The sequence below is a fragment of the Eriocheir sinensis genome, unplaced genomic scaffold (genome assembly GCF_024679095.1).
Source record: "Eriocheir sinensis breed Jianghai 21 unplaced genomic scaffold, ASM2467909v1 Scaffold412, whole genome shotgun sequence".
In the NCBI taxonomy this organism is placed as follows: Eukaryota; Metazoa; Arthropoda; class Malacostraca; order Decapoda; family Varunidae; genus Eriocheir; species Eriocheir sinensis.
The window spans coordinates 44,969-66,954 of NW_026111735.1; the positions used below are offsets into that span (position 1 = coordinate 44,969).

The 21,986-nt window shown below is 39.4% G+C and overlaps 1 pseudogene; it reads left to right on the forward strand.

The window, feature by feature from the left end:
* Positions 1–1,285: 1,285 nt before the first annotated feature.
* Positions 1,286–21,986, forward strand: part of LOC126992181 (heme peroxidase 2-like) — an 86,085-nt pseudogene continuing 65,384 nt past the window's right edge.

The window sequence follows — 21,986 nt, forward strand, 5'->3', positions numbered from 1 at the left end:
AGATATACATAGAAATAAGGTAAGAATTATGAGATAGAGAGAAATGATAAACAGTGCGTGAGGTAAAGACAGAATAGCTACACAGATCGAGATAACAGAGATATATACATAGAAATAAGGCAGGAATTAAGAGACAGAGAGAAATGATAAACAGTGCGTGAGGTAAAGACACAGAGAGATAAGAGAGACATAAGGCAAGAATTATGAGATAGAGAGAAATGATGATCTGTGAGGTAAAGACACAGAGATCAGAGAGGCAGAAATGAGGAAGAAATGTGAGGTAATTAAGGACAGATTAATTAAGCTAAAGAAGTAGAGCTTTATATCATGAGGTAATGAGGAACAGTTGTGAGGTGAATGAGAGTATAAAAAAATAACAAAGAAATATGAGGATAAATGAGGAATTAAGAATTGTGAGGTAAATAGATTACGAAAACTAAAGAAACCAATATATAGCCGGATCCTTTACTAAAGCTGGAGGAATAGCTTAGAAGATCATCGAGGATTAAACAGTTACGAGGTACAGATCTATAGTATACTATATGAGGCACAACTGCGAGGTAAAGATAATATACAGAGAGCCATAGAGAACTTTATTATAGCATGAGATATACCGTAGAGTAGAGAGAAATGAGACACACTTGTGAGCTTATAGGTGAATGAGAAAAAGGTTAACAAAGAAATAAGGAGAATCGAGAAATGAGGAACAATTGTGAGGTAGAAACAGATTGTATACAGAGAGCTGTGATTGATGATTGATAGTTTATTGTTGCAGGTAAACAACAAGGGAGAAGGGAGGTACGTGAAGAAGAAAGATTAACTAAGAAATGTGAGGAGGAGAAATTTAATGAGGAAAAATCAACTGTGAAGTCAAGACCCGGGAGGATTCTTTCATGTTTTTTCATCTTTTCTTCTCTTCTTCGTATTTTTCTGTTCTTTTCCCTGATTTTCTTTCCTCCTGATTTTGGTAGAGTTATCCACAGCCTGAAACACAAGAAAACACACCAAACAGATATGCCAGGAAAAAAACAATTATACACATGCCCCCTTGCAGATGTGCCAAGTCTTCATCCTCACCACCATCTATCTTCCATTTTCTGGCCCATAACTATTACAACGAACCATCAACAATTAACAAATATAACAAGAAATACAAGTAAATTTTATAAATGAGGTTGAGGGGGTAGTTTTTAGGTGTACACTTGGCATATGACGGTGACAATGTGGCCGCCTTGCATCGCCTCCTCCTCCTCCTTCCTCCCGCCATCTTCATCTGTCAGCTGATCCGAGGTGGACGGCGTTCCGCGTGTCGGCCAATATCCTTGTAATCCAGGACAACACAGACGGCCATGGATGGAAGCAAGGTAGGTAGTCGTGTTATCAGGCATTAGGCCGGGCGAGGAGAGTTAATCAAGGCGAGACAAGTGATAAATAGCAGAAAACATGGACAGGGTGGCGGCGGGCAGGGAGCGTGATGGTGCAAAGAATAGTTATTTTTTATTATTATTTCCTAATCTACAGTGCCAGGGAGGGAAGCAAAGGAGGTGACGTCTTGTTCAGGGTTTAGGAATCGTGTGGACGGTGAAATGAGGCGTTAAACTTGGAAAAATATGAAAAAATGCAATTTGTGATGGATGGAGCTGGCTGTGTCGGCTACTAGTGTCTTGATTGCTCTCTTGAAGGTTACCTATGTCAATGAAGGCGTGGAGGAGGTGATAGTTGTGGAAAATAAGGTTGACAGCCTCGGGTGGCGGTGTCGTGACAAGCCTGCCAGAGAGGCGGCCCAAGGGGCCGCCTCTCTTAAGTGTAAGTGTAAGTGTGTGTGTGTGTGTCCTGAGGTGAGGAGGCAGGCGTTCAGGGGAGGACACTCCGGCAGGGGCTGTGAGCAGAGGGATGGCAGCAGTGACGTGTGTGTGTGTGTGTGTGTATCCTGAGGTGAGGAGGCAGGCGTTCAGGGGAGGACACTCCGGCAGGGGTCAAGGCAGGGGCTGTGGGCAGAGGGATGGCAGCGGTGACGTGTGTGTGTGTAAGTAAGTAAGTAAATATTTATTGCCTTTAAAATATAAGAATATTGTTATATATAAATATAACATAAAACATGGCAATGGCACAGCCTGTCAAGCCGAAGCTTCCCGACAGACATGGAATTATATTATTTTATTTAATGTTTACATTGGCACAAAATTGGTACGTAATATATTATTAACTAACGTATAGAACAATAAGAATAATTATAATAATATGTTGCTGAGAATAACAATAACAATATCAATTATAATAATAATAATAATAATAATAATAATAATAATGAACATTACACTTGTGAAACTAAGTTCATACCACACCCTACAATTGATTACTACTTTGACAATTATATAAATAAGTTTTCACAGATTTTTTAAAAATGGATAAATTTATATGATTGAGAAGAGTCTGAATATGTAGAGGCAATGAATTCCACATTTGGGGACCTGAGTATAATATACTGTGCTTAAAGAGAGAAGTTCTGAACTGTGGACATATGAGATTGATATCATTACCTCGAATGTTTATGATGTGTGTACCAGTCTGAAAGGCTGACCTCCACAATACTGTGTAAGGCACTTGTAAATGCTTAGCAATAAAAAATATTTATGAATATTTGGAAAACTAAGAAAATTTTGTGTATTAATTATATTTCGTGTTGACTCAAACCTACTCATATAGAATATACACCTAAAAATTTTATTTTGAGCTACTGATATTTTCTTAATGAAGGACTGCCAAGTACAGGCCCAGACTGATACACAATAGGTGAGATGGGGATAACAAAGTGTGTAATAAATACTAGTGAGGGATTCAGGTGTGAGATTATTGCGGACTCTGTATAAAATACCGCACATCCTTGCTAATTTATTTGTGACAAATGAAATATGTTGATTCCAATTCATATTCTCATCTATGTAAACACCCAAAAATTTTGTGAAATTTACTCTGTCTAATGTGTTTCCCTCTATGGTTATAGGAGGAATGTTATATTGTAATGAACGATTTTGAAAAAATATGTAATTAGTTTTTGCAATATTCAGACTCAATTCATTAATTTTAGTCCAATAATTAATTTTTTCTAGTTCTGTAACTAAATTTATATGAAGATCGTTAATGTTTACATTATTTAATAAAAGATTTGTATCGTCAGCATAAATCGTATATTTGAATTTAGAACTTACATTAACAATGTCGTTTATATAGATGAGAAAGAGTATCGGTCCTAATATTGACCCCTGCGGTACACCCTTGTTGATTGCCCTAAAAGAAGAATACGTGGCGTTGCAATATACAGCTTGTGACCTATTGGTTAAATAACTTTCAAATAGTTTTAAGGGAATACCTCTAACGCCATAGTGACTTAGCTTACTCAATAAAATTTTGTGATTCAATGTATCGAATGCCTTAGATAAATCTAAAAATATTCCAATTAAATAATGTTTCTTTTCTAAATACTGATAAACATTAGATATGAACTGTAAAATAGCTGTTTCTGTGGAACGACCTGCCCTAAACCCATGCTGGTAGTCTGTGAGTAGATTATTGTTTTAAAAAAAAATTACAAGACGGGAAGTAATAACTTTTTCAAAAACCTTGCTAAATGCTGGAAGTATTGAAATAGGTCTATAGTTTTTAATATCGGATCTACTGCCTGATTTAAGTAGTGGTACAACTTTGGCTTTTTTAAGTGCATCTGGAAATATTCCAGTTTTTAACATCAGATTCACTATGTGTGTTAATGGAATGGATATATTACTAGCTGTGCATTTCAAAACAATTGGGGAAATATCATCAAATCCGGAGGAAGAAGTTTTAAATGCCGTAATATATTTTTCAATTTTTAAGTTTGTGGCAGGAAATAAATACATAGAAAAATTGGGAGAGTTGTGTAAATAATTTAAAAATTCATTACCTACAGTTTCTGCTGCTTGCTGACTTGCTTTCAAAAAATGTTCATTAAATTTATCTGGAATGTTATAACAAATTGATCGTAGCTCAATTTCACTGTTTTTACCATCTGTAGATCTACCTAATAAGTTATTTATTGACTTCCAGTGAGAGTTAGGGTTGCCTTGGCTAGCTAATAGTTGGTCTTGGTGATACTTCTTCTTTGCTTCTTTTAAAAGTGATGTTAGTCTATTTCTGAAAGTCCTATATTGCTCTCGAAAAGTTAAAGGCCATTTATATGCTAGTTTTTCAAGTCTATGTTTTTCTCTAATGCTCTTCTTTAATGCTGGAGTAATGTGTGGACTGCGATTATTTTTGTTACTAACTTTAATTGTTTTCTTAGGGAAGCAATTATCATAATTTGTTTTGAAATTGTTGTAAAATAGATTATAGGAGTTGTTAGGACATGTACAGTTTATGACATCAGACCAATCTGTGTGAGAAAGTGCAGCACTAAATGTGTCTAAAGCTTCCTGGGTGAACGTTCTTTTCGTTATGAATGTGGGAGGAGATGGAATATTATTACATTTAAATAAAGATATCACTGGAAAATGATCAGTAATATCAGTTTTGATTACATAATTTCCTACGTTGTTCTCAACACGTGGACCAAATGTGATCTATAAGGGTGGCGGATGTGTGTGTGTGTGTGTGTGTTGAGCCAAGCATGCAGGGGCAGGGGCAGGGGCAGAGTCAGGGATGATACCACAGGGGCAGGAGCAGGGACAGGGGTGTGTGGAGAGCGGGACACATGCTGGGGTGTTGGCTCTTTGGGTGTTATTCTATACTTTTCCTCCCTGGTGTGCCCCATGCCAGGGAGGAGTTTTGTGTGTATTCCCCTGTATTATATTGACCCTAAGGAGAGGCAAGGGTGTAAACCTCCCTGTAGGTGAGGCCCCATTAGATTCATTTATTTATTTATTTAATTTTTATGTTGTGGTCTCTAGCGGTGGTAGGCTTTCTTGGGGGTGCCTGCATGGTGGTCATCCCAAGCCTGTCAAGATGCAGCAGGCAAGTGTTACAGGTGACTGTGGCCGTTTCAAGACACACCAAACCCTCAGAAAAAAATGGTCTGGTTCAGCAGTGAGGTGAACCTGTGTTAACTCACGTGGTTTACTGCACCCAACAAGGATATGTTAGAAAAGATAGGGACACTCGGGTTGTAGAGGTTTTGACACTTTCCGGTTTGCCACCTGTGGGTGTTCACACCTCCGTGATTTCGCGTGCTAGTTGTTTCGCCACTTGAAAGAAGAGGTTCTGCTACTCACCAAAAAAACCTATTGAAATTCTAAAAATATTAACAAAAACATCTGCATCCTTTAACCCGTATACAGTGATGTCCTTTGTTAGAGAAAGGGGTCATGGTAGGTTGCATTTTTTTTGTATATATTTTTATTTGCCCATAAAATGAGAAAAAATTATTTCGTTTTATTGCTTTGATATTATACGTTGTTGAGTGACAAATATTATCAATACAAACAAAATAAAAGGCCATATAATGGCTCAAAAAGGGAATTGAATATATACGTACTAAAAGCTTCCATAAGAGGTATGTATACTATATTGGTAATAATAAACAGTGCACAGGTAAAAAATCTGAGTGTTAAAAAACATGCCGCTCCTGCGTGCCGCCTCTTCTAGTCTCAGTTATGAATCATTCATTGCCGCGGACGTTGGGTTAGGTCCAAGCCCAACTATTGTTGCTCAAGCTCTTAGAAATGCTTCAGTGCACGGGTCGCCATCCTTGTGTCTGTCCCATAGGTTGAAGAGACGGCCATGCAATTGAGGGTTTTGGGTGGGGGAGAGTATTTAAACTACATACTCCAACCGAACGTTACATAACCTCCTAACCTGGACCCCCCCATGTATATGCGACTTATTTCTGCGAGGAGGTATTTCTCGCAGCACCGGCTGGACCGCCGCCATCAGAGGAGGCTACACTTTCATGAATATTACCCCAAAAAGTGTGTGACGGCGTCCCATAAGTTGATGGATCATATGAACTGTGGACGTGTGTGTTCAGTCTAAAGCAGGTCAGATAAGTGAGTGTGTGGGGTGGAGAATATCCAGACCGGGTGTGTGTTTTGATACATGCAGAGGACGTGTAGGAAACTAGAAAAGGGATAAAATAAACTGCCGGGGCATAACACAGTATTAACTCAACTAACCTAACGCTCACTACAGTAACCTTACCTAACATTACTGCCACAAGACACTGAGGCTGATGGAACAATATTAACTCAACTAACCTAATGCACACTACAGTAACCTTACCTAACATTACTGCCACAAGACACTGAGGCTGAAGGAACAGTATTAACTCAACTAACCTAATGCACACTACAGTAACCTTACCTAACATTACTGCCACAAGACAATTAGGCTGTGTGTGACAACTAGCTTAATGGTATGTCGAGATGGTAGCATATAGTAAGGCGTGTTCTTTGGGGCGCCAACAGTGTGTCCGGTTACTGGTTTGGATGTCACGGCCTCAATGGCTCACGGCTGACACGGCCAGGACTCCTTCAAAGCTCCAGGAAACTAATAGCAAAGAGTGGATTGATCCAAACAACTGAAAAAATAGCCACAAATGTGTGTGCGGGAACCTGGGGAGTCGCTGGTCAGGAGTTAGTTATAATATATATGGCTAGGCTTAAAAGAATATATGGCTGGGTTAGTTAAAATATACATATATGACTAGGGTTGAAAATATATGGCTGTGTTAGTTTAAATATATGGCTGGAGTTAGTTAAGAATCCTTATAATACTTAGCAAACCCAACACTAGGGTAAGGTGATGTACTCTCCGGTGCTAAATCTCCCACAGATATACTAATTGGACTTTGCCACACAGATGCTGGACTTTGGGGACCCTGGCGGCCATGGGGAGGTGTCCATGGGCGCTGGGCAAGGCCGAGGGCGAGGAGTATAGCACACTGGATGAGGGGGACCATGGTAAGGGGTGGAGTGCTTGCTTCAATTCTCTGTTCAGTTATTTTCTTTTCCTTAGGCCAAAAGTTCAGGCTACCAAAAAGGATAATATTAGTCAAAATTTGTCCTAAAAAAAGATATAATTGCTGAAGTGCCATGCTCTTACTGATGAACATGAATTAGCATACACACACACACACACTCACACACACACACAAAGAAATATAGAGGTTTGGAACAGACTAAGTGAAAAAATAGTATCGGCGAAGAGTGTGCAGAGCTTCAAGGAAAAGTTGGATAATTATAGATACGGAGACGGGACCACACCAGCGTAAGCCCAGGCCTGTAAAATTACAACTAGGTAAATACACACACACACATGCAGACTCACCATTCTGATAGCCCAGTGGAAAAAGCTCTGCTGCGTGGATCTTAAATGCCACTCTAAGCGAGAAAAATGAGAAAAAAATCATCACTCACACAAACCATTTCATAATATATATCAACGCATTTGTGATCAGTTTATGTATCATCTAATTTTGGGGGTTTAAATCATGGCAAAAATTTGGCCCGTTGCTGCTACACACGGTAAAGCCACACATTTGGCCCGTCGCTGCTACCGGGCTAAGAAACTACCCTTGGAAATAATCACAACTCCTATGAAAGCCTTGTCATTGTGTGTGTGTGTGTGTGTGGGCACCAAAATGTTTAAGAATCTGGTTCTCCTTCTGTTTCCTCCTTCACCATTACTTATACCCTAATAATTCTCACCATCAGTCAGTTACCATCCCCTTTACCCCTTCCAGGATGGTGCAGGGCTCTCAGGAGATGGACAAGCAGGAACAGGGGACCATAACTCACAGGTGTTCTTCATTGAGTGTGTGAGCGCCGCTGTCGTCACCATGAACACCTGCTCGGAGGCACCAAGTGAGTAGATGACGCTACCCAGAGTGACTGAAACAGGGAGGGCTTTGGGAGGAGCTGGGGGAGTGAAACAGGGCCTGGAGAAGTTATAACAAGGCTTAGGGGTGTCTTGAGGTTGAGTGAAACAGGGCTTTGAGTGGAGCTGGGGGAAGTGAAAGAGGGCTTGGAGGAGGGGGGGATGTGAAATGGGGCTTAGGTTATCTAGCTGTGTCAGTTTCCATTGACATATGTTTCTAAGTGTGTGTATTTACCTAGTTGTCTTTACCTAGTTGTGAAATACAGGAAAAGAGCCGTACTAGGCTTGTGCTGTCCCGTCTCCATAACGCTTATTATTCAGTTTGGCTTTAAGTTCATGAATCGTTTTTGCACACACAGCCTCCTCGTCAAGTCCATTCCATGTTGTTGTGCTTCTGTATGGAAAACTGTATTTCTTGATGTCTCTCCTACAGTCGCTCTTCTTCAATTTCTTACCATTGCCTCTTGTCACACTTCTGTCACGTTCCACTAGGTCTTCCCTGTCCAATTTCTCCAATCCCTCTTGTATCCTGTACAATGCTAATAGGTCCCCTCTCTCTCTTCTGCTCTCCAGTGTTGTTAGTCCCAATTTCTCCAGTCTTTCTTCATAGGTATGTTCTCTCAGAGTTTCCGATAATTTAGTCGCTGCTCTTTGTATTCTTTCCAACTTTCTAATTTCTTTCTTGTGTGTGTGTGTGTGTGTGTATTTACCTAGTTGTATTTACCTAGTTGTAGTTTTACAGGGCCTGGGCATTATGCTCGTGTGGTCCCGTCTCCGTGTCTGCATTTATCCAACTTATCTTTAAAGCTTTGCACACTCCTCGCTGATACTGTATCCTCACTCAGACTGTTCCAAACCTCTACATTTCTTTGCGGGAAGCTATACTTCTTTGTGTCTCTCAAGCATCTCCCCTTTCTCAATTTTTTACTGTGTCCTCTTGTATTTCTGCTTATGTTTCCTTCTGTTAGTAGCAGTTCTTCATTATCTACTTCATCTATTTTGTTTGATAATTTATAAATTTAGATTAGGTCTCCCCTTTCTCTTCTTTGTTCCAGTGTTGTTAAGTTCATTTCCTTTAATCTTTCCTCGTATATTAATCCCTCCAACTCTGGGACCATTTTTGATGCCATCCTCTGTATTCTTTCTAGTTTCTTTATATGCTTCTTCTTATGGGGGGACCACACTACCTCTGCATATTCTAATTTTGGTCTAATCATGGTAGTGATTAGCCTTCTCATCATGTCCTTGTCCATGTAGTTAAATGCTACTCCAATATTTCTCACCAGGTTATATGTGTCTCTAAAGATCCGATTTATATGACTCTCTGGTTGATTATCATCCCTCATCACTACTCCCAGGTCTCTCTCTTCATGCACTTTTTTTAATGTTTCACCATTTCCCATTTTGTATATCCAGATTGGTCTTGTTTCACTTTTGCCCATTTCCATAACATGACATTTTTTCACATTAAATTCCATCTCCCAATCCATACTCCATTTCCAAATTTTGTATAGGTCTTCTTGCAATATTTCACAATCTTCTTTGTTTTTTATATGTTTTTGTAATTTAGCGTCATCAGCAAACAGGTTTATGTAGCTATTAACTCCTTCAGCCATGTCATTTACATATACCAGGAAGATTATCGGTGCTAATACTGAACCCTGTGGTACTCCGCTTTCTACATTTCTCCATTCTGATTTTATGTCCTTGACCACAGTTCTCATCTCCCTTCCCATTAGGTAGCTTGCCATCCATTATTTCATATTTCCTTTCAATCCTCCTTTATTTTCCAGTTTCCATAATAGTCTTGTATGTGGAACTTTGTCGAAGGCCTTTTTTAAATCTCGATAAATACAATCAAGCCATCCATCCCTTGCCTGTGTTCTGTCTGTCACTCTTGAGTAAAAACTGAGTAAGTTTGTAACACATGATCGGCCCTTTTGAAATCCATATTGTTTGCTGGTAATTAACTTATGCTCTTCTAGAAATTTAGTCCACTGCTTCTTTATTATTTTCTCACATATTTTGCACAAAACACTTGTCAGGGATATGGGTCTGTAGTTTGAAGGTTCATCTTTCCTTCCACTTTTATATATGGGGACCACTTCAGCCCTTCTCCACTCATTGGGCACCGTACCTGTTGCTACCGAACATCTCATGATGTCGTATATTGGAACAATTAATTCATCTCTACATTTTTTTAAAATATACCCAGAAACTCCATCCGGTCCTACTGCTTTTCCCTCTTCTAGTTCTCCCAGTAATTTATGGATCTCTTCTTTGTTTACCATAATCTCTTCCATATGAACTTCTATTTTATTCTCTTGTGGCTCAATAAAGATTGTTTCTTTGGTAAAGACTTGCTGGAATTTTCTATTTAATAACTCTGCCATACCTTTAGGGTCATTGACTTCCACATTCCCGTCTCTCAGTCTTTCTATTGTTTCTTTGGGTTTAGTCTTCCCATTTATAAATCTGTAAAACAACTTGGGCTGTTCTTTGCATTTTTCCACAATATCCTTCTCATATCCCTTTTCTTCTTCTTTCCTTATTTTCACATATTCATTTCTCGCCATTCTGAAGTCTTCTTTGTTTCTTTGATTCTTGCTTCTTTTAGTCTTTTCCATGCTTTTTCCCTTTTTTCTTTTGCGATTGCACATTTGGCATTAAACCAGTCCTTCCTGCCCTTAACTTTGGGTCTATATACTGGAACATAATTTTTGACACCAGTGTTATAGGCTTCCATAAAGATATCATACTTTTCTTGCACTTTATTTTTTCTCAGTAACTCATCCCATTCCACTTTCTCGTAAAACTTCCGAAGGTTTTCCATGTCTGTCTTAATATAGTTTAGCCTGTTTGATTTGTAAGATTCGTCCTCTTTAGTAACCTCCACTTCTGTATCAATCTCTATGGTTACATGATCACTCTTGCCCAGTGGACATCCATACCTTAGTTCATCCTTGATGTATATTCCTTTTGTTAGTACTAGGTCCAGTCTTGCCGGTTCATCGTCACTTCTATATCTTGTATGTTCATTCACTCTTTGTATCATAAGATTCTCCATCATCAATCTTAGGAATCTATCTCCCCATGCGTTATCTCCACTATATTACTCTCGAATGTCTCCCAGTCAATCTCTTTACAATTGAAGTCACCAACTAGCATAACTTTTTTGTCTTCCTTAAGTATTTTGCTTAAACTCCGTATAGTGTCATTGATCACAGTGTCGTGCTCTTCCTTACACCATGAGTTTGTTCTGGGTGGTACATACGCGGTTATAATTGTCAACCTTTCCTTGTTATTGGTTTACACATTTACTTGCGCAATTTCAGCTTTACCTTCACCGTATTCTACCACTTTCACTGCTAACTCCTTTTTTGTCATTATCATCACTCCACCTCCCCCTTTGCCCATTCTATCTTTCCTCCATATATCATAGTTTTTATTTATCTCTAATTTAATAGCTTAGTTTGGTTTCCATTAAGCATACGATCATTGGTTCTTTCTCCTTTATGAAATCTTGCAGTTCCAATTTACTAGTTATTAATCCATCTACATTTGTATACATCACTCTTAAACATTTACTCTTATCTATCTTTTCTAACTTTCGTTCTTCTTTATCCTCTCTCTTGTGTACCACTTTCTGACTTGGTCCCCTACTATTCTCCAAAAAAATATCGCCTTTTCTTCCACAGATCTTTCATTATTCTTCTCCTTCGCCTCTGCTAGTAGTTCGTTCCATTTCCTTCTTTCTTCTTCATTTCTATTTTTCTTTATATATATATATATATCCTTGCAATCTTCTGTTTCCTTTAATTTAGTTGTTCTGTACAAAATATCCTCAGCCGCCTTCTGTGATCTTAACTTTATTTTTATTGGCCTGGTCTTTCCTTCCTGTGGATTTCCTCCACCTCTTCCTGAAGACTTTCTTGCTCGTCATCATTTAAATTTTTTAGTAGGTCCTTAATTGATTTCAATTCCTCTTTATCTCTTTTGGGCTTATATGTGATCGTCTTTTCCTTCAAACCAAATACTATCACACTCTTCTTCTTGTCTGCAACTTCCCTGACTAGTTCTTCATTTTTCTTTATTACCTTAACCACTTCCTTTTCTACATCTTCCTTATCTTCTTTCATTTGTTGCTGGATTACCTCTCTAAGATTCACGTTTGCTTTCTCACTCTCCACTTTCCAGGCCTTCATTTCAACCAATACCTCCTCCCTGACTCTTTTCTCCTCCTGGGTGACTAATTTCTTTAAACTTTCATTTTCCTTTATAACCTCTCCCAGTCCATCTTTCATCGACTTTTCATATTCTGCCACTTTTCCCTTCAACTCTTCATTCTCTTTGATCAGTTGCTTCTCCCGTTCCTCCAATCCCGGAACCCTAGCCTTAAGGTCTCTATGGAATTCCTCCATCTCTGTTTTTTATCATTCCGATCCACTTGTCCAGTTTTCTTTCCAGCATTAACATTCGTTTGTAAATAGTTGTCTCTCGGCTGGCGAAGCCAGAGAATGCCCTATTTTGTTCAGTTTCTTCATCACTGCTACCGTACCTTCCTTCTGCACCTCGTACCGGTGTTGACCATGTTAACTGCTCCTCCTCTCTGCTCATCATTCCGGAATTCACTTATTGGAGACGGGAACCGTGTGTGTGTGTGTGATTGACAGGCTATGAGAGAAGGGAAGGGAAGGGAAGAGAAGAGAAGAGAAGAGAAGGGAAGGGTAAGAAAAATGAAAGAAAATGAGAGAGAGAGAGAGAGAGAGAGAGAGAGAGAGAGAGAGAGAGAGAGAGAGAGAGAGAATATGCATGTATGTGTATATGTATAGACAAACAAATTATAACCACCACCACTACTACTACTACTACTACTACTACTACTACTACTACTACTACTACTACTACTACTACTACTACTACTACTACTACTACTACTACTACTACTACTACTACTACTACTACTACCATTACTACTACTACTACCATTACTACTACTACTACAACTACTACCATTACTACAACAACTATCCCCCTATTTCCAGGCCTATCTAAGCCACTACTACTACTACTACTACTACTACTACTACTACTACTACTACTACTACCACCATTACTACTACTACTACCATTACTACTACTACTACAACTACTACCATTACTACAACAACTATCCCCCTATTTCCAGGCCTATCTAAGCCACTACTACTACTACTACTACTACTACTACTACTACTACTACTACTACTACTACTACTACTACTATTAACCCCACTATTCTACCTCCATTTCCAGGGCTATCAAAACCCCGAGCTGCGTCAATCACAGGTCAGCCGCTTCCCTCCCCTCGGCTAATCTCTACGAACATGCACAACGATGTCTCGGCTCCTCATGTTCGCTACACCCTCATGGTCATGCAATGGGGGCAGCTTATCGACCATGACATCATCTTCACGCCCATCAACAAAGGTATGTGTGTGTGTGTGTGTGTGTGTGTGTGTGTGTGTGTGTGTAAGTAATGGTTTATTGCTAACATTTTAAGAGAGTTTTCCAATTGTATAACTTTAAATATCTTGGCTATATCAATGTATGTGTGTGTGTGTGTGTGTGTGTGTGTGTGTGTGTGTGTAAGTAAGTAATGGTTTATTGCTAACATTTTAAAAGAGTTTTCCAATTGAATAACTTTAAATATCTTGGCTGTATCTGTGTGTGTGTGTGTGTGTGTGTGTGTGTGTGTGTGTGTGTGTGTGTGTGTGTGTGTGTAAGCAATGGTCTATTGCTAACATATTTAAGACAGCTTTCCAATTGTATAACTTTAAATATCTTGGCTATATCAATGTCTGTGTGTGTGTGTGTGTGTGTGTGTAAGTAATGGTTTATTGCTAACATTTTAAGAGAGTTTTCCAATTGTATAACTTTAAATATCTTGGTTATATCTGTGTCTGAGTGTGTGTGTGTGTGTGTGTGTGTGTGTGTGTGTGTGTGTGTGTGTGTATAAGTAGATAATGATTTATTGCTAAGATATTTAAGACAGTTTTACAATTAAATAACTTTAAATATCTTGGCCACCGGCGTATATAGGGGGGGGGCCACTCGGCCATGGCCCCCCCCTTTGGTTCAGTTTTTTTTTTTTTTATCCTGTTAAAATTTGGCGATTTTTTATTTTATTTTTATTGATATTGATTATTAGTTCTCCAAGTCTTCAACATCAGTAATGTGCCCTTCAGAGCCCCCTTCTTACATTAAACTCATATTTAGGCTGATGGGGACCTATTTATAATAGCTAAATTATTTAGCTATTATAAATAGAATAGATCCCCATAGAGCCCCTACAATTTTCCGTTCTCTTTCCTGCATTACTTCTCCATACGTTTTCTATCATAAGAAAACCAGCCCATAAAACAGTGCTTTCATTACATACTACATTAGTTAATTCCGTTCTTAAACTGATAGAAGAAAATAATAATAGACTGGAGAAATGTGTTTTCCTGATCTAAAAATGAGTGAAGAGAAGAGCGAAGAGGTGGGATCCGATGACAGTTTGCTGACATCGGCTGACTTTTATGAAAGCTCTAGTTTCTAGGAATGGAAGGCCTGGGGAGGAGCACGAGCCAATCAGAATTCAGAGATTACCAGATTTTCATGTTCCTATTGGCTGGTCGGTTTCAGGAGCGGGCCGGAGGAGCTAAGTCAGTGTTGCACGCGTGGGGAAAATCCCTACGGTAGGGGATTTCAGGGCTTTGTAGGGAGTAGGGGCACCTACGGTGAAAATCGTCTTTTCAGGGGAACGTGGGGAAAAATTCAGAGACAGACAGACAGACAGACGGCTGACCATTGACGTCTGTAAAGACATTGGAATCAATTATCAAAACTTCTGAAAGCTTTCCCTCAACCTTTGATGTGACATCGTCTTTGGTTAAACATTATTCTTGTGCAAGGTCAAGATACTTTGCCAAATACTCAGAAAATGAAAGAAATGATGTTCTCGCAGATTAGACCCAAACATCCTTCTAGAAAGTCCAGTGGCAGTATCGTGAATGTAAGTATAATTTAATAACTTTTGTTCATTATATTGTAGTATATAATTCTATAGACTCTACTTTTACACACACACACACACACAATATATATATATATATATATATATATATATATATATATATATATATATATATATATATATATATATATATATATATATATATATATATATTTTTTTTTTGTTTCCCCAAATACAAATTGTTCAAAAACTGTAATTCTTATTTTACCCAGTATGTATAGGTATACGTAAGCTTCTTTAAATTGGTTTACCATTAATATATATTAATTGTGCAATATACCGATCTTGAGACTACAAAGTAACCCTTAAAATGCTTCATTTTAAAAAATATTCACCAAACCCCCAACTCTAGAGGCTCGTTTTGGTCGCTGCTCACACATTGAAAAATCCTAGATTTATTCCTATGGGCCGGGTGACTGTGGCCCCCCCCTCTCCATGGATCTATATACGCCACTGATCTTGGCTGTATCTGTGTGTGTGTGTGTGTGTGTGTGTGTGTGTGTGTGTGTGTGTGTGTGTGTGTGTGTGAGAGTAAGAAATGGTTTATTGCTAACATATTTAAGACAGTTTTACAATTGTATAACTTTAAATATCTTGGCTATATCTGTGTGTGTGTGTGTGTGTGCGTGTGTAAGTAATGGTTTTTTGCTAACATATTTAAGACAGTTTTCCAATTGTATAACTTTAAATATCTTGGCTATATCAATGTCTGTGTGTGTGTGTGTGTGTGTGTGTGTGTGTGTGTGTGTGTGTTTAAGTAAGTAATGGTTTATTACTAACATTTTAAGAGAGTTTTCCAATTGAATAACTTTAAATATCTTGGCTATATCAATGTCTGTGTGTGTGTGTGTGTGTGTGTGTGTGTTTGTAAGTAATGGTTTATTGCTAACATATTTAAGACAGTTTTCCAGTTGCATAACTTAAATACCTTGGCTATATCTATGTCTCTCTGTTTTATATATATCTGACCTCTCTCTCTCCCTCTCTCTCTCTCTCTCTCTTTCTCTCTCTCTGCAGGGTTCCAGGACTCCATTCTTGACTGCCGGCGCTGCGACTCACCCCAGACGGTTCACCCCGAGTGCTTCCCTATCGGCATTCCCTCCAATGACCCGTTCTTTCCATCAGTCAATATCTCCTCTGGGCAGCCTTTCTGTATCCCTCTGACGCGCTCCATGCCGGGGCAGCTGACTCTAGGTATGTGTGTGTGTGTGTGTGTGTGTGTGTGTGTGTGTGTACACCTAACTTACCCCAACTTAACTTAACCATTATCTAAGTTGGTCTTGAAATCATAAATCGTATGTGTATGTGTGTGTGTGTCTGTGTGTGTGTATGTGTATGTGTTTACATTGTTTTCTTTTTATACTTCTCTCTCTCTCTCTCTCTCTCTCTCTCTCTCTCTCTCTCTCTCTCTCTCTCTCTCTCTCTCTCCTTGACCTTTCTCGACCCAGGTTACTGAGAGCAGATGAACCAGGTCACTGCATTTGTGGACGCCTCACACACCTATGGCTCAGACAAGTGTGAACAGAGACAACTGAGAATGCTAACGGTGAGGGTTTATTATTGTTATTGTTGTTGTTATTATTATTATTAGTAGTAGTATTAGTATTGTTGTTGTTATTATGGAAGGGAAGGAAAGGAGAGAGAATGAGAGAGAGAGAGAGAGAGAGAGAGAGAGAGAGAGAGAGAGAGAGAGAGAGAGAGAGAGAGAGAGAGAGAAGAAAAAATGAGAAGAGAAGGAAAGGAAAGGGGAGAGAGAGAGAGAGAGAGAGAGAGAGAGAGAGAGAGAGAGAGAGAGAGAGAGAGAGAGAGAGAGAGAGACTAATATCACCATTGTCACTCAACAGGATGGCAAGCTGCATGGCACTCCTAACCCCTTGAGAGGCAAGCTGCTGCTGCCCACTGAGCAGGAGAATCATGAGTGCCAGGCGCCATCAGGAAGGTGTTTCATAGGAGGTAGGTCCCCAGAGAGTGCCATACACACCCTGGCAATACACAACACCATTGGCACTATAGAACACCCTGATACTACACACTGCATCTTGGCACTATATACAACAGCTTGGCACTATATCCAGAACACCCTTGGCACTATAGAACAGCCTGGCACTATACAGAACACCCTTGGCACTGTAGAACAGCCTGGCATTATACAGAACACCCTTGGCACTTTACACAGAACACACTTTTCTTCCTCTTAATTCTTTTTTTTCTTCTTTTTCTTCTTCTAATTATTTTTCTTGTCCTTTTTCTTCTTCTAATTATTTTCTTCTAATTATTTTTCTTCTTTTTCTTCCTTTAATTCTTTTCTTCTTCTTTTTCTTCCTCTAATTTTTTTTCTTCTTCTTTTTCTTCCTCTAATTATTATTATTATCCTTTTTCTTTCTCTAATTCTTTTTCTTCTTTTCTTCCTCTAATTCTTCTTCTTCTTTTTCTTCCTCTAATTCTTTTTCTTGTTCTTTTTCTTCCTCTAATTCTTTTTCTTCTTCTTTTTCTTCCTTAAATTCTTTTCTTCTTCTTTTTCTTCCTCTAATTTTTCTTCTTCTTCTTTTTCTTCCTCTAATTCTTCTTCTTCTTCCTCTAATTTTTTTTCTTGTCCTTTTTCTTCCTCTAATTCTTTTTCTTCTTCTTTTTCTTCCTATAATTCTTTTTCTTCTTTTTCTTTCTCTAATTTTTTTCTTCTTCTTTTTCTTCCTCTAATTCTTCTTCTTCTTCTTTTTCTTCCTCTAATTCTTTTTCTTCTTCTTTTTCTTCCTCTAATTCTTTTTCTTCTTTTTCTTCCTCTAATTCTTTTTCTTCTTCTTTTTCTTCTTTTTCTTCCTCTAATTCTTCTTTTTCTTGTCCTTTTCTTCTTCTAATTCTTTTTCTTCCTCTAATTATTTTCTTCTTCCTTTTCTTCCTCTAATTCTTTTTCTTCTTCCATTTTCTTCTTCTAATTATTTTTTTTCTTTTTCTTCCTCTAATTATTTTTCTTCTTTTTCTTCTTTTAATTCTTTTCTTCTTTTTCTTCCTTTTTTTCCTCTAATTCTTCATCTTCTTTTTAATCCTATCTTTATTTTTCTTGTTGTACTTTTTCTCCCAGGGGTAGTTTCATGACCCTGGTAGTAGTATGAACCTCCATCTGTACTGTAAACCTAAGAAAACATATATTTGACAAGGCTTTCATAGGAGATTTGGGCACTTCCAGGGGTAGTTTTATGACCCCAGTGGTAGTTTGACCCTTCCTCTGTACCAAGAACCTAAGAACACGCATATTTGACTAGGCTTTCATACGAGTTCAGGGCATTTCGAGGGGAGTTTTGACCCCAGTGGTAGTTTGACCCTTCCTCTGTACAAAGAACCTAAGAACACGCATATTTGACTAGGCTTTCATACGAGTTCAGGGCATTTCGAGGGGGAGTTTTATGACCCCAGTGGTAGTTTGACCCTTTCTCTGTACCAGGAACCCCAAAACACAGACATGAGAACCCAGTTAACCTCATTTTTGACCTCTGGAAATTGTCAACATGGGAGGCGGAAACTTCTCATCACACCAACCAGACACAGTGATGATCCCATTGATGTTTCAGGAACCCTCGTGTGTCCTGCCGTGACCTGCCGGGATCAACCCGAGCTGTGGAAGGAGCGCGTGTCATGTGGGGTAGGCACATAGCTGGGCGTTATCGCGATAAGTTATCGCGATACTTTATCGCTGATAACAAAATCGGATTATCGACCATCCGCTACTTATTTAAATATATATCGGTATCTTCGTTACTTTTGTAACCAAACTAGCGATGATCGCTACTTTTTTTCCGCCTCTCAGAAAAAATCGTTGTCTCCCTACTGCGCATGCGTGGCCCGGTGTTGTATGAAAAAACTTCGGGGTATGAAATATCTTCGGTGATGAGATTTCATGCTTAGATCATGAAAATTAAAACACTAGGTTATTTATTTTATGCTACTCAAAAATCAATATCTCATAGAGAAAAATCATTTAACTTTGCCACAAAAATGATTAATCACTGCCACAAATATCATATTCCCTATTCGTTTGTGTCCATGCCAAGATACTGAAGGCACACGGAGTTGAGTTATTTGGTGTACCATCGTCAAAAGCTGGCGCTTTTGTTTACAAACACTGGTCTCTCGTGAACTGCGCATGCTCAGACCATTAAGTGTAGACCTGTTCAGTCTTACAATGCTTTTTTAACACATTAAGAGTTGCTGGAAAGCTGAATCAAACATACAGTACCACCATCCTCGCTGTTTCTAGAATGACGTACACTCTGTACATATAAATACAACTCGTACAGAGTGTCGTTCTAAAAACAGCGAGGATGGTGGTAGTGGTACTATATGTCTGATTCAGCCTTCCAGCAACTCTTAATTACGGTTTAAAAGCTTTGTGAGACTGTACAGGTCTACGCTTGCTGGTCTGAGCATGCACCGTTCACGAGAGACCAGTGTTTGTAAACAATTTTTGACGGTGGGGACGCCAAATAACACAACAACGGTTCAGGCATTTTTAGTACTACCGTCTATATGTACGTGTCAACGTGTGATTTTCAGGTTTTGTAAGTTTCCTAAAATACAGATAATGAAAATTTGAATTCATCAATGTTGTTCTATCTGAAATATCAATATAGTATCGTTTTCGCCTATCGGACTTATCGCTAGCTAGTTTCGGAATTGCGGATTTATATCGGGTATCGGTTATCGGTTATTGCCTATATTTGTGTCTCTAGTTAACGAATATCGGTTATCGCCGTTAAGGTTTTTCATTATCAGTTATCGGTTATCGGGAATAAGGTTTTCTGTTATCGTGCCCAGCTATGGGTAGGCAGGACTAATATTGACATCAGGGCGGCCGAGCGCATATCACCCTGTGTCATGTGCTCCTGTACCAAGGAAGGGGTGAGTGATGTGTGTGTTTTCCTTGCTATAGGGGGATGAGGAAGGGGTGACAAGAGTGAAGGGGTGAGAGATATGTGTTTGTCCTTGCTATAGGGGGGAGAGGAAGGGTGACAGGAGTGAAGGGGTGACAATGCATGACTTTCCTTTCTATAGGGTGAGGAAGGGGTGTTTAAAGGGGTGACAGGAGTGAAGGGGTGACAATGCATGACTTTCCTTTCTTTAGGGTGAGGAAGGGGTGACAGTGCATGACTTTCCTTTCTATAGGGTGAGGAAGAGGTGTTTAACCCTTTCCTTGCAAAGTGACGCGACTATCCCCTCAGGTGCAGTTGGGCTGTCCAATGGGGGGTCTCTTTTAACCTCTGTATCTCAAAAACTATTCATCACAGCTAGAAACCAAAAACACCACTGGAAAGAATCTATAGGAGTCGGCTATGTATGCCTCTCTTGCGAACGTACATGCACGTTCAGGGAGTGTTGAATGTTAACACTTACGTCGGTGTGTTAGTAAGTAAATGTTTATTGCTATCAAAACATCATATACATAGATGCAAACAAAAACATCGTTAACTAAGCATCGGTCTGTGTGTGTGTGTGTGTGTTTAGAGAAGTGTTTGACCCGGTAACAGCGGGTATCATGTTTCTTAATGGTCCTTCTAAGCAAGAAAAATGAGGAAAATCATCATCCATACAAACCATTTCATAATATATATCAAAGCATTTGTGATCAGTTTATGTATCATCTTTTTTTGGGGGGTTATATCATGGCACAAATTTGGCCCGTCGCTGCTACGTAAAAGCCAAATTTGGCCCTGCATTAAAGCTACACGGTAAAGCCACAAATTTGGCCCGTCGCTGCTACACGGTAAAGACACAAATTTGGCCCGTCGCTGCTACACGGTAAAGACACAAATTTGGCCCGTCGCTGCTACACGGTAAAGACACAAATTTGGCCCGTCGCTGCTACACGGTAAAGCCACAAATTTGGCTAAATTGGCTGCTACATGGTAAAGACACAAATTTGGCCCGTCGCTGCTACACGGTAAAGATTACCAACCTAAATATTTTCCTGCGTCACCAATAACATATATTTAGATAGTGCTTTAAGATATACCAAGTCAATTTTTGGCTCACGTACGTTCGATAAACACTTTCAGAACAACTTTACGAGCTCCGCAAGACCAGCCTGGGACGTGTGATCTGCGACAACAGCGACAAGCTCCAGCACGTCCAGCCCAAGGTCATGCTGGAGACTGATTCCTTCCTGTAAGTATGAGAATGACGGTCAAATTATGAGGCTCTGTATGAGTCAGTATGTGCTGTTTTAATAAGTGTGTTTACGATAGTTTTAAGCTTGTATTCTTAAGCATCTCAGAGCGCCAGATCGCCAGTTTGAAAATACAGTAAAACCCCGATTATCCGAAATGGAAGGGGGGAAGCCTCTTTCGGATAAGCCGATTTTTCGGATAATCCGGATTTATGGCCGCCATTTTGATCGCCGCCAGTTTGATCGTCGGCATTGTGTTCTGCTGTATGGTAAGGACGACTTTCTTCCTTTTCCCGGTTTCTTTCGGCATGGTGATGTAGAAAGAAGTGAGGTCGAAGCACAGGTAGAACGCGATGCGACTGCCCAGTGTGAAGTGTGTGACGCGACTGCCGCCGACTGACGATGTAAACAATGAAACCAAACAAACACACGCTACGCTAAACAAAGTAGTACGCTTAAAACATGTGATGTAAATGTTTTATTGTATGTTTGTCTGTGTGTCTCCTTGTCTGGACCAGTGTATGTTGATACTTGTGAGCGTTGCAGATCTGAATTGTGAATGTTGCAGAGTGCGATTGTGAATGGTTGTGCAAGCTTGCAAGTGTGACCTTGATGCATCGTGCAGGTGGAGACACAATATGATGACTCATATTATCGCGCAACTCGTATGTTGGAAGGGGAATGTGGCATGGAGTGGAGAGGGGAGTCGTGTTTGTGTCGTTGTCTTGAGAATACGGTGTGAGAGTAGTCGTGCAGTAGTTTGTTCATTCGCCGCACCTACGTCCTTGCTGGGGCGAAGGTGCGGACGTGGTGTTGTTGAGAGTTTGTTTAATGTTTTTTGTCTAATACATTGATCTATTCGTTACAAGCTATTTCGGCAATACGTATTAGAAAGCATATTCATTTTAACTGTTCTTATCAATT